Genomic DNA, 10,551 nt, shown 5'->3' on the forward strand with positions numbered 1-10,551 from the left:
AAGTAATTACCAAAGCTGTGGATGGATAATTCAAGTTTAGATCATACCATTTGAAAATGTTAATGTATCCTTTACATTTTGAATACCATTTATCTTCCAGCATTATTCTGAAATATATATTAAAATATTTTCTGCTGACTATATTTATTGCAATTGTCCCTCTTCAGTTGTTTCACATCTGGAAAATATGTGTGAGAACTGTTTCTTTTGGGATTCATGTATTTTTTTTAAATGTAGGTGATGTAAATCCTACACAGAGTCCATGAATAAGCAACAATTTAGGAGGGCTGGGCACAGATACCCCACAGAGATTCTCTGGAATTCACAGCTCAACCCTGCAATGTGGATAGGATGGTGCCATTTTGTAGTCTCAGAGAAACTGTGATGGGCTCATTCTCATGAAGCTGAAGGCTTGCCATGCTGGGTCTTTCAGATTCCAGTGTGTTCCATGTGCTAAGAGCTATGACTTTTCTAGGAATGTAGCCTAGAGTGAGGTTGTCTCTGAAGTCAGCCTGCCTAGGCTTGGATCCAGGCCCCCACACTAGCTAAGTGAACCTAGACAAGTGACATAATCACTTAGTGCCTCAGTGTCTCACAATCAAATACATGGTATTTATTTGTAGGGTTGTTGTGAAAATGACATGAAATTGTGTTGATAAAACATCTAATATAGTGCCTGGCACATAAGAAGTATATGATACATAGTAGCATAATGTATGTAATTGTCAACAAAGAGTCAATCTCTGTAAAATATTTGAAGAGATTTATTCTGAGCCAAATATGAGTGACCAATGCCTGTGATACAGCCCTCAGGAGATCCTGAGAGCATGTGGCCAAGGTGTTCGGGGCACAGCCTAGTTTTATATGTTTTAGGAAGGCATGGGACATCAATCATTACATGTAAGATATACATTGGCTTGGTCTGGAAAGGCAGGAAAACTTGATGTGTTGTCTGGGGAGTGCTTCTAGGTCATAGGTATATTTAAAAATTTCAACTCATTGAAAGAGTTATTATCAATAGAAAGGAATAACTGTCCTAATTGCAGTAAGAGGTTGTGGAGACCAAAGTTTTTTCATGCAGATGAAGCCTCCACATAGCAGGCTTCAGAGAGAATAGATTGTAAATGTTTCTTATCAGACTTAAGGTGTGTGTTGATGTTAAATGGTGGCTGGCTTTTCCTGAATTCCAAAAGGGAGGAGAGTATAATGAGGCATGCCCGAACCCCACTTCCCGTTATGGCCTGAACCAGTTTTTCAGGTTAACTTTGGAATACCCTGGCTGAAAGGAGAGGTCCATTCAGATGGTTGGCTTTAGGATTTTATTTTTGGTTCACATAATGAAGTAATAAGGTGGTAGAAAATAAAAATGTTATAACTTACTACAAAATAAGGGCAATTTAGGGAAGGAGAAGCCACTGTATGTTGGAACCAAAGTCTCGTGCTCTTAATTATCCTGCTGTGTTTTCTCTATTCTTCCAAAGGCAGGAAAGCTGCCCTCTTGCTCAGGCAGCCAAAGACATCCCAATCCACTTACCTCGCCACACGTTTTTGCACCTCTTGTGATGACATAAATCCACTCACAGTTGTGGGAAGAGGTGGTGGTTCTTGGCAGAATGTGTTTTTGGCACAGGGCATTTGAGCTGAAATGTGCCCTGGTCATGCTGAGGTCCATCCAGTACGGCCATGCCAGTTTTGCTCAAACTCAACTTTTCCACATTCAGGTGACCCTGAATATTTGCTTTTGTTAAAAGTGCATTATAAAAATCTAAAACTGACACTTCAAAGCTATTGCTGCTTCTTCAGGGATGGTTAGAAATAAACATGCTCACTATCAGCTTTTTGAAAGTACCTTTGGGCCACATGGAGGAGCAGAACTGTTGTGTGGATTTTAACTTCGGTAACTGTATTTAAATTGCCATCCAGCCTTGCAGCCTGAAGAATTCCAGGAAGCATTGTGTGATTTCACACTTAAATTGGTAAAGTGAGGTTGCACATGAAAGCCTTCCTATCCTAGAACCTCACAACATGAACAGAGAATGAGCTATAATGGAAATGAGAGGAAAGAAGAGGCAGCGAAAGAAGGCAGGAGAAAGGACACCAGCACACATTTAAAATGAATTGTTTGATGAATAGGTGGCTCACCATTAAGCAGAACAACGAATTATCTAAAAATATTCAAAACACAGCATGGTGCGGCTCCACATAGCTCTTCTCTTTGTGCTCCTGGCCGTGCTTGGAAAGAGCTAAGATGGGTCCTGACCAGCTCATGTGATCCCTGGACTGGGAGAAGTAACAGGAGAGGGGTGCGTGTGACCTTTTCCACACTCCTCATTCTATAGAAACGACAACCACAAAACCAAAACACAGCCCTCAGGGAGTCTATACTGGTGACTTCCTCAAGGGAGAAAACAGGGCAAAAAAGGAAAAAGGCCTACTTGTCTTGAGTAATAAATTAAAAATTAGGGGAATAGATTGTAGGCAAGAAATACACACACACAGAACATCTCAGAAAGGCCTTGTGGAGTCCTCTCACAGGGGCCCAATCACCTTCCATCAAAGCCATTTCTGCTTCCAGGAGGGGCAATAGGTGTGGGGATGGAACAGTCAGGTAAGGGCAGGGATCAGTCCATTCAGCCGGAGGGAGGCTGCAGGTACAAGTTCCTAACCAGGAAGCAGGACATAACCCAAAGAAGGTAAAATGTCAAATCAGGTTTGGCTGGGTGTGGTGGCTCACACTTGTAATCCCAGCACTTTGGGAGGCCAAGGCAGGTGGATCACTGAGGTGGGGAGTTTGAGACCAGCCAGACCAACATGGAGAAGCCCCGTCTCTACTAAAAATACAAAATTAGCCAGGTGTGGTGACGCATGCCTGTAGTCCCAGCTACTCAGGAGGCTGAGGCAGGAGAATTGCTTGAACCTGGGAAGTGGAGGTTGCAGTGAGCCAAGATCGCACCATTGCACTCCAGCCTGGGCAACAAGAGCAAAACTCCGTCTAAAAAAAAAAAAAAAAAATCAAATCAGGTTAATGTTGACTGCTGGATTCCAGGACAACTTGCAACAAGATATGCTTCCTTGACTTAAAGATACTCAAGAGAACTGCAGAGGACAGGCCAAGTCTAGGACTGCCTGTTGTGGCTGCTTGTTGTCCTCTCTGAGCCTATACCTCCCCACCCGGAATATCAGACCTGAACACGCAATGACCACATCACTGTACAGGGCACGTGGAGCAGGTCCATGCAGTCTGAGAAGGAAGCTGTTACAGCCAGAGGGATTCTTCTTGCCCCTTGCCCCAAAAGAACCAATGAGAACCAATATTGCAGCAAAGAAACAGTATAATCACAGGGCCAGCCAAGTGAGGAGACGGGGAGAAACTTCTCTAATTCATCTCCCTAAGAATTCAGAGTCTAGGGTTTTTAGAGGGTACTTTGGTGGGCCAGGGGGCTGGGGAACTGGAACAACTGATAAAATCATAGGAGCATCTAAAACTGTCTTCTTGCAGCTGAGTCAGTCCTGGGAGGGGGTCTCAGGGCCAGGGGGCCTCTCTTAGTCTGCCTGAATGCCAAATCTGAAAAACATCTCAAAGACCAGTTCTTTAGGTTTCTTGATAGTTATGTTATCTCTAGGAGTGTTTGGGGAAGTTATAAATCTTGCAACCCCCAGTTACGTGATTCTGGGGCAGTCAGCAACTTTTAGGAGCCATCGTGCTGCATGATGGCAGATCATTGATTAATTCTGCCTATGCTTCAGCAAAGCTCAGGCCTTACCATAATTCTAACCTTATCTTAAGAATGTAGCTTCAATCTCCTCACAAGGAGTGGGATCAGTTTCCCTTTCCTCTAAGTTGAACTATAAATTTCTCTCATGGTTATCTTGGCCTCTGGGCTAGAATAAGTGAAAAAAAAAAAAATTACCCATGATGTTAGATGTAAGATGGAGTCAGTCATGTTAGATTTCTCTCATTACTTATAATTCTGCAAATGTGGTTTTTAAGTCAAGGAGAATCAATCCACACCACATTAGTACAAATAGAAGTTCTTAGGCTGGGTGCAGTGGCTCACTCCTGTAATCTCAGCCCTTTGGGAGGCCGAGACAGGAGGATTACTTGAGCCCAAGAGTTGGAGACCAGCCTGGGCAACAAAGTGAAATCCCGTCTCTACAAAATTAAAATATTAGCCGGGCATGGTGCCACATGAGGTGGGAGTGTAACTTGAGCCTGGGAGGTGGAGGCTGCAGTGAGTTCTGATCATGCTACTGCACTCACCCTGGGTGACAGACAGAGTGAGACCCTGTCTCAAAAAATTAAATAAATAAATAAATAACAATAATAAATAAATAAAATGGAAGTTTTGGACAGGGTCATCCACTTTCAAATCATGGTATTTATGCAGCAATCAATACCTGAACAAGAGGAGAGAGAAAGAGAGGGACTGGAAGATGGGAGAGTGGAAAAAGGAAAGAAAGGAAGGGAACTGGCAAGCAAAAGATGAAGGAGGCTGGGTGTGGTGGCTCACGCCTGTAATCCCAGCACTTTGGGAGGCTGAAGCGGGCAGATGGTTTGAGGTCAGGAGTTCAAGACTAGCCTGGCCAACATGGTAAGACCCTGTCTCTACTAAACATACAAAAATTAGCTAGGCATGGTGGCATGTGCCTGCAGTCCCACCTACTCAGGAGGCTGAGGCAGGAGAATCGCTTGAATCCAGGAGATGGAGGCTATAGTGAGCTGAGATTGTGTCACTGCACTGCAGTCTGGGCTGTCTCAAAAAAAAAAAAAAAAGATGAAGGGGAAATAAAAAGCCACTAATATTTTACTCTATGCAGAAGAATATGTAAATAATGAGTTTATGTTTAAATAAGCTCAAACATAGGGTATTAAATGTAGCTAAAGACAGAGATTGTGGTGATCAGAAAATTCCAAATAAAGTTTATATACTACTGAAGAAAGGGAAGAAACAGAAATAGTAAAGGAAAAAGTCAGAACAGCTTAAAACTAAATTACAGATATAGAAAAATGGTTTTAAATAAGCACCATGAATGTTGAGTAAAAAACAACTTTATTAAAACAAAGGAAAGAGAATACACCATGGAGAACAAATAGGTAATCTAACGCTAAGATAATACATGCCTTTGTAATAAATAATTCTTAAAAGGAAAGCAAAATTTTTATTCAAAGTTTTAATGAAATGGAATTTTCCAGAAATAAAGAAAGAACTGTGGGTCACAGTTCTTTGTGGGTCACAAAGGCATACTTAGTTCCAGGAAAATTGATATAAAATGCCCAGCATTGAAACATATTCCATTTGTTAGTGAATTTTAATGAAAAAGGGAATTCTTCACACCACCAGCAGACAAAGCAAGTTACTTAAAAAGAGGAAAAATAAATTGGCCTCAGATTTCTCCAGAGCAGCATCTGATGCCAGGAAAAGACAGTCCTGAGGGAAAGTGGAGCGAAAGATGTCCCTCCTCACATCGTCGTTCAAGGGTGAAGAGAATGGATGGACCACAAATACGAAGAACCTCCGCAAGCATGACATCCAAGAACACTTTTAGAAAAAGAATCAGACAACAGAATTTAGCCAAGCAGCAATTCAACCTGGAAGCGTGGAAAAATGTTCTGGTGTAAGGTGTTGAACACTCGTACACGTAGAAGAATGACTAAACTATGGAAAACATGATTCAAAAGGTAAATGTTCTAAATCTCAACATTGTGTCTCAACATTGTGTTACAGGATCGTTTTTTGGAAAAGGAAATGGATGACTATGATACAAATACAAAGTGAACATATGTCAAATATTTTATTTAACTTAAAAAGTTAATGAGAGAACTTATAAAATATTACAACCAGTTCAAAAGACAATTCAAAAAATGACCAATGGGCCAAGATCATTGGCTCTTGTAATCTTAGCACTTTGGGAGGCCAAGGTGTGAGGACTGCTTGAGCCTGGGAGTTCACACCAGCCTGGGCAACATAGTGAGACCCTGTCTCTATCAAAAAAAAAAAAAAAAAAAATTACCTGGGAGTGGTGGCACATGCGAGTGGTCCCAGCTACATGGGTGGCCAAAGTGGGAGGATTGCTTGAGCCCAGGAGTTCAAAGCTGCAGTAAGCTATGATCACCCCACCACATTCCAGCCTGGGTGACAGAGTGAGAATTTGTCTCAAAACAAACAAACAAACAAAAAAAAACACAAAAACAATCAAAAATAAAACTAACAACATATAGGAAATAAAGAATTCTGAAATCAATTTACAAATAGATGTAAAGCAGCTCTATCCACAGGGCAATAATCAACAGCTCCATCCACAGGGCAATAAGCAACCTAGAATTAATTTGCATTTCTATGGATAAGATGTTTGCATTATCATCAGTTTTCTACTACCTACCAAGTTGCAAAATAGCTCAAAGACCATGAAAGGCAATGATAACCCAGATGGATGAGCTGGATAGGAAATTGACTAAGCTTTTTTTTTTTTTTGTCCATTTTAGTCTTTCATAGCTTTTACTGACAATGGTAAAAGTTATAATATATGAATCAAAAACACAACAAAATGGAAGAAATTATGTATGTGTTATTTTTCTTATTTAAGGATGCTGGATAACTTCTTAGGTATACAAATCAAAACAATATATATTTACATTTATTCCGTAAAGGCACCGCAAGTCTCCAGAAAAAAAAAAAAACCAAGATTAATTTGATAGTTAATTTTATATATCAACTTGAGTGGGCCATGGGGTTTCCAGATTAAACATGTTTCTGGGGGTGTCTGTGAGGGTGTTTCCAAGTTAAATTAGCATTTGAATCAGTGGACTGTGTAAAGTAGCATGCCCTCTCCAAAGTGGTTGTGCATCATCCAACTCATTGAAGGCCTAAAAATAATAAAACGTGATGCTCTAGTTTGGGTATTTGACCCTCCAAACCTCATGTTGAAATTTAATCACCAATAATGGAGGCAGGGCCCAGTGGGAAATGTTAGGGGTGGACCCCTCATGAGTTGGTTAATGCCCTTCCTTGCAGGTGAGTGAGTTCTGGCTCTGTTAGCTACCACAAGAGCTGGTTGATAAACAGAAACTGGCACCTCCCTGCACTCTCATGCTTCCTCTCTTGCCATGTGATCTCTGCACATACAGGCTCCCCATCCCCTTCTGCCATGAGTGGGGGCAACTTGAGGTCATCACCAATAGTAGATGCCGCTACCACGCTTATTGTACAGACTGCAGAACTATGAGCCAAATAAACTGCTTTTCTTTATAAATTACCCAACCTCAGGGTATTCCCTTATAGCAACAGAGACTAAGATAGGTGAAGAAAGGAGAAATTTGCTCCTTTTTTTCTATGTGACTACTTGAGATGATGCATCTCATCTCATTTTCTCTTGTCCTCAGATTGGGATGTACATCATCCGTTTCTCTGGTTCTCAGGCTTTCAAACGCAGACTGAATTACATCATTGACTTTCTTGGTTCTGTAGCTTGCAGACAGGAGTTTAAGGGACTTCTCAGCTTCCTAATTATGTGAAGCAACTCCTCATAATAAATTCCTGTCACCCACACAAAGCAGTATACACATACATATATTGCTGCTTTGAATGGCTGAACACTTTTTTTTTTCTTTCCAAACTCATGTGTTGGAAACTCAATCCCCAGTGCAACAGTGTTGGGAGGTAGATCCTAATGGGAGTTGATTAGGCCATGGGGGCTCCACCCTCAATAGTGGATTAATGCTGCTATAAAAAGGGCTTGTGGGAGTTGGTGCTTTCTCCTTTGCTCTTCTGCCATGTGAGGACATATTGTTAGTCCTCTCCAGAGGACATAGCATTCAAGGCACCATCATGGAAGCAAAGAGAATAGACCTAACCTGCCTTGATCTTGGACTTTCAAGCCTCCAGAATTGTAAGAGAATAAATTTCTGTTATTTATAAATTACCCACTCTGTGGCATTCTATTATAGCAGCATAAAACAGAGTAAGGCACACACACACACACACGCACATTTTATATATATATATATATATATGTAATTGATTCTTTGTATTGGGAGAACAATGACTAATGCAATTAAAATATAGGTAATCAAATTGGAATGATTCAACAAAGGATTTCCATGTGAGAATAGATTGCTAATTTTTATATAATTTGTAGCAGAGTCAATTATTATTCACAGTGTGTTAAAGACAAATCATTCTGACATTTTACAAAATAGTAAGAAATATTTTATTCAAGACTATTACAGGGAGAGAGTTGCAATAGGAGAGAGGTTACACTCAACTCCAAATACAATGAGGGCAAGTGGGGATCCATAGACAGTAGGCAGTAAGCAGAGGGAGAAGATGGAAAATTAATAAGAGGAATGCAGTTGAGTAGCAAAGGTGATAAAAGTAGAGGAGCTTGATTGGATATCAACGGTGGGATGGTGCTTATGGATAAACTAGCTTAGGAGGATTCTTTGCTAAAGCTGGACTGAGCAGGCCATGGAAAGGGCTAAGGATGAGGTCTTGTTGAAAAGAGGACTCAGAGGAGCCAGACTGAAATTTGATCAAGCAGAGAGTCCCTGTCAAGTAGTAAGTTAGTAAATCACAAAGAAGAGGTAAAGTATAGTGTTTAAAGTTATGTTGAAGAAAAAAGGCAATGAAGAGAATTGCAACAGAATCAAAAAAGCAGAAAAATCAAGGATAATATTTTATACTGAAATATATTTAAACACCAATACTAAAATTCACGGCAAATATAAAAATAAAAAATTGCATTTGAAAATATAATGTATTAATACTTAATCTATATTGGTAACAAATTAACAAGTACCTTTCTGTCCTGTTGAAATCTTAATTTTCCCCTCTATTTCTTTGTCATTTTAATTTTCAGAGGATCTCCATGACCACAGAACGCCTGTTAATGCATTGACTCTCAGAGCACAGATGAATATAGATCCTCTACATAATGACTGGGCTGTCTTTCTTTTCTTCCAAAGAGTGAAGAATCTTGGTCCTTACACATCTTGTGTTAAATTTCAGCATCCTTCTTTCGATTCAGATCTTGGTCAAAGTTGTGGTAACTACTTTTTTGAAGATTTGAGGGTATTTCTGCAACCTTGATTATAGTGTGGTACACAATATTGTTCTCCTTAGCATCAAACAATGTGCCTGTTCTACAGTAAAAGTGCTTAACAAGATAATAAATTAAACCATAGCTTTGTAAGAGTCTTGTACCATGATGTTTCTAGACAAAAATAATGATTATTAAGAAATTTTAAATAGACATTGAACAGTACTGGAATAAATATTTTTTAAACATAAAAACGTATCAACCAATGATTTTCTTTCCTTTCTCTTTTTCATTCCTCTCCTTCTTTCCTTTGTTCTTTTTATCCTTTGTTTTTCTATTTTTTATATTATTTACTTAATTTATTTTAGAACTGTGTAATCTTATTTCATGTTATTTCCATCAAACAAATGTTTTTAGAAAAAGTTGCCATTTTATTATTTATTATTTTATTATTATTATTATTAGTAGTAGAGACAGAGTCTCACTTTGTTGCACAGGCTGGTCTCAAACTCCTGGGCTCAAGCGATCTTCCCACAGTACTGAGATTACAGGCATGAGCCACTGCTCCTGGCCATAAAGTTGCCATTTTAGAAAAATAACCTGTCACAATATTAATTTTATAAATACTAAGGATATTTTACATTTTGTTTTTCTAGAAAACATAACGTCAGAATTCAAACGTATTTTTAGAAACTATTTTTGCATGTCTTATTTATAGAAAATTCCAAACATACCAAAAGCAGATATTATGGTATAATAACCCCCTTGCATCCATTAACCATCTCCAGCAATTATCAGCTCTCAATGGTTTTGTTTCACTCATCTCCCCAATTCTATTTGATGACATTGTAAAATATTCCAGAGAAAATCCTAGACATCATGCCATTTCAACTGTGAATACTTCATCATGCACTGCCAACAGATGCTTCTTTTACATATTTACCGTGCCATCCATTATCATACCAAAATTAAAATATTCCAGCCAGGCGCGGTGGCTCACGCTTGTAATCCCAGCACTTTGGGAGGCTGAGGTAGGCAGATAACCTGATGTCGGAAGTTGGAAACTAGCCTGGCCAACATGGTGAAACACCGTTTTTATTGAAAATACAAAAAATTAGCCAGGCATGATGGCAGGCCCCTGTAATCCCAGCTACTCAGGAGGCTGAGGTAGGAGAATCACTTGAACCTGGGAGGCGGAGGTTACAGTGAGCCAAGATCACCCCACGGCACTCCAGCTGGAAGAACAAAAGCGAAACTGCGTCTCAAAATAAAATAAAATAAAAATATTCCTTCATATCACTTAAAACATAGGTCATACTAAAATTTCTCCGATTATTGTATTAATGTATTTCACAGTGAAATTGTTTAAATTAGAATTCAAGCAATATCCATAAATCATATTTGTTCTGTTTAGTTTTTTTCTGCTCCCTTTTTTGGGAGATTGGAGGAGAATCTGAATCATTCATGCTGTTCATTGCTCGCATGTGCATTTGGTTCAGTGCTTTTTTGTGGCAC

General features: G+C 39.5%; 1 long non-coding RNA gene across 1 annotated transcript; it reads right to left on the reverse strand.

Moving 5' to 3' along the window:
* Nucleotides 1-5,237: 5,237 nt before the first annotated feature.
* Nucleotides 5,238-9,503, reverse strand: LOC131384528 (uncharacterized). The gene is made up of 3 exons (XR_009215455.1): nt 8,797-9,503; nt 6,013-6,130; nt 5,238-5,540 (listed from the first exon to the last, which is right to left on the reverse strand). It is a non-coding gene; the product is annotated as an uncharacterized LOC131384528 (long non-coding RNA).
* Nucleotides 9,504-10,551: the final 1,048 nt, after the last annotated feature.

This window comes from Hylobates moloch, unplaced genomic scaffold (genome assembly GCF_009828535.3).
Source record: "Hylobates moloch isolate HMO894 unplaced genomic scaffold, HMol_V3 SCAFFOLD_10, whole genome shotgun sequence".
Classification (NCBI taxonomy): domain Eukaryota; kingdom Metazoa; phylum Chordata; class Mammalia; order Primates; family Hylobatidae; genus Hylobates; species Hylobates moloch.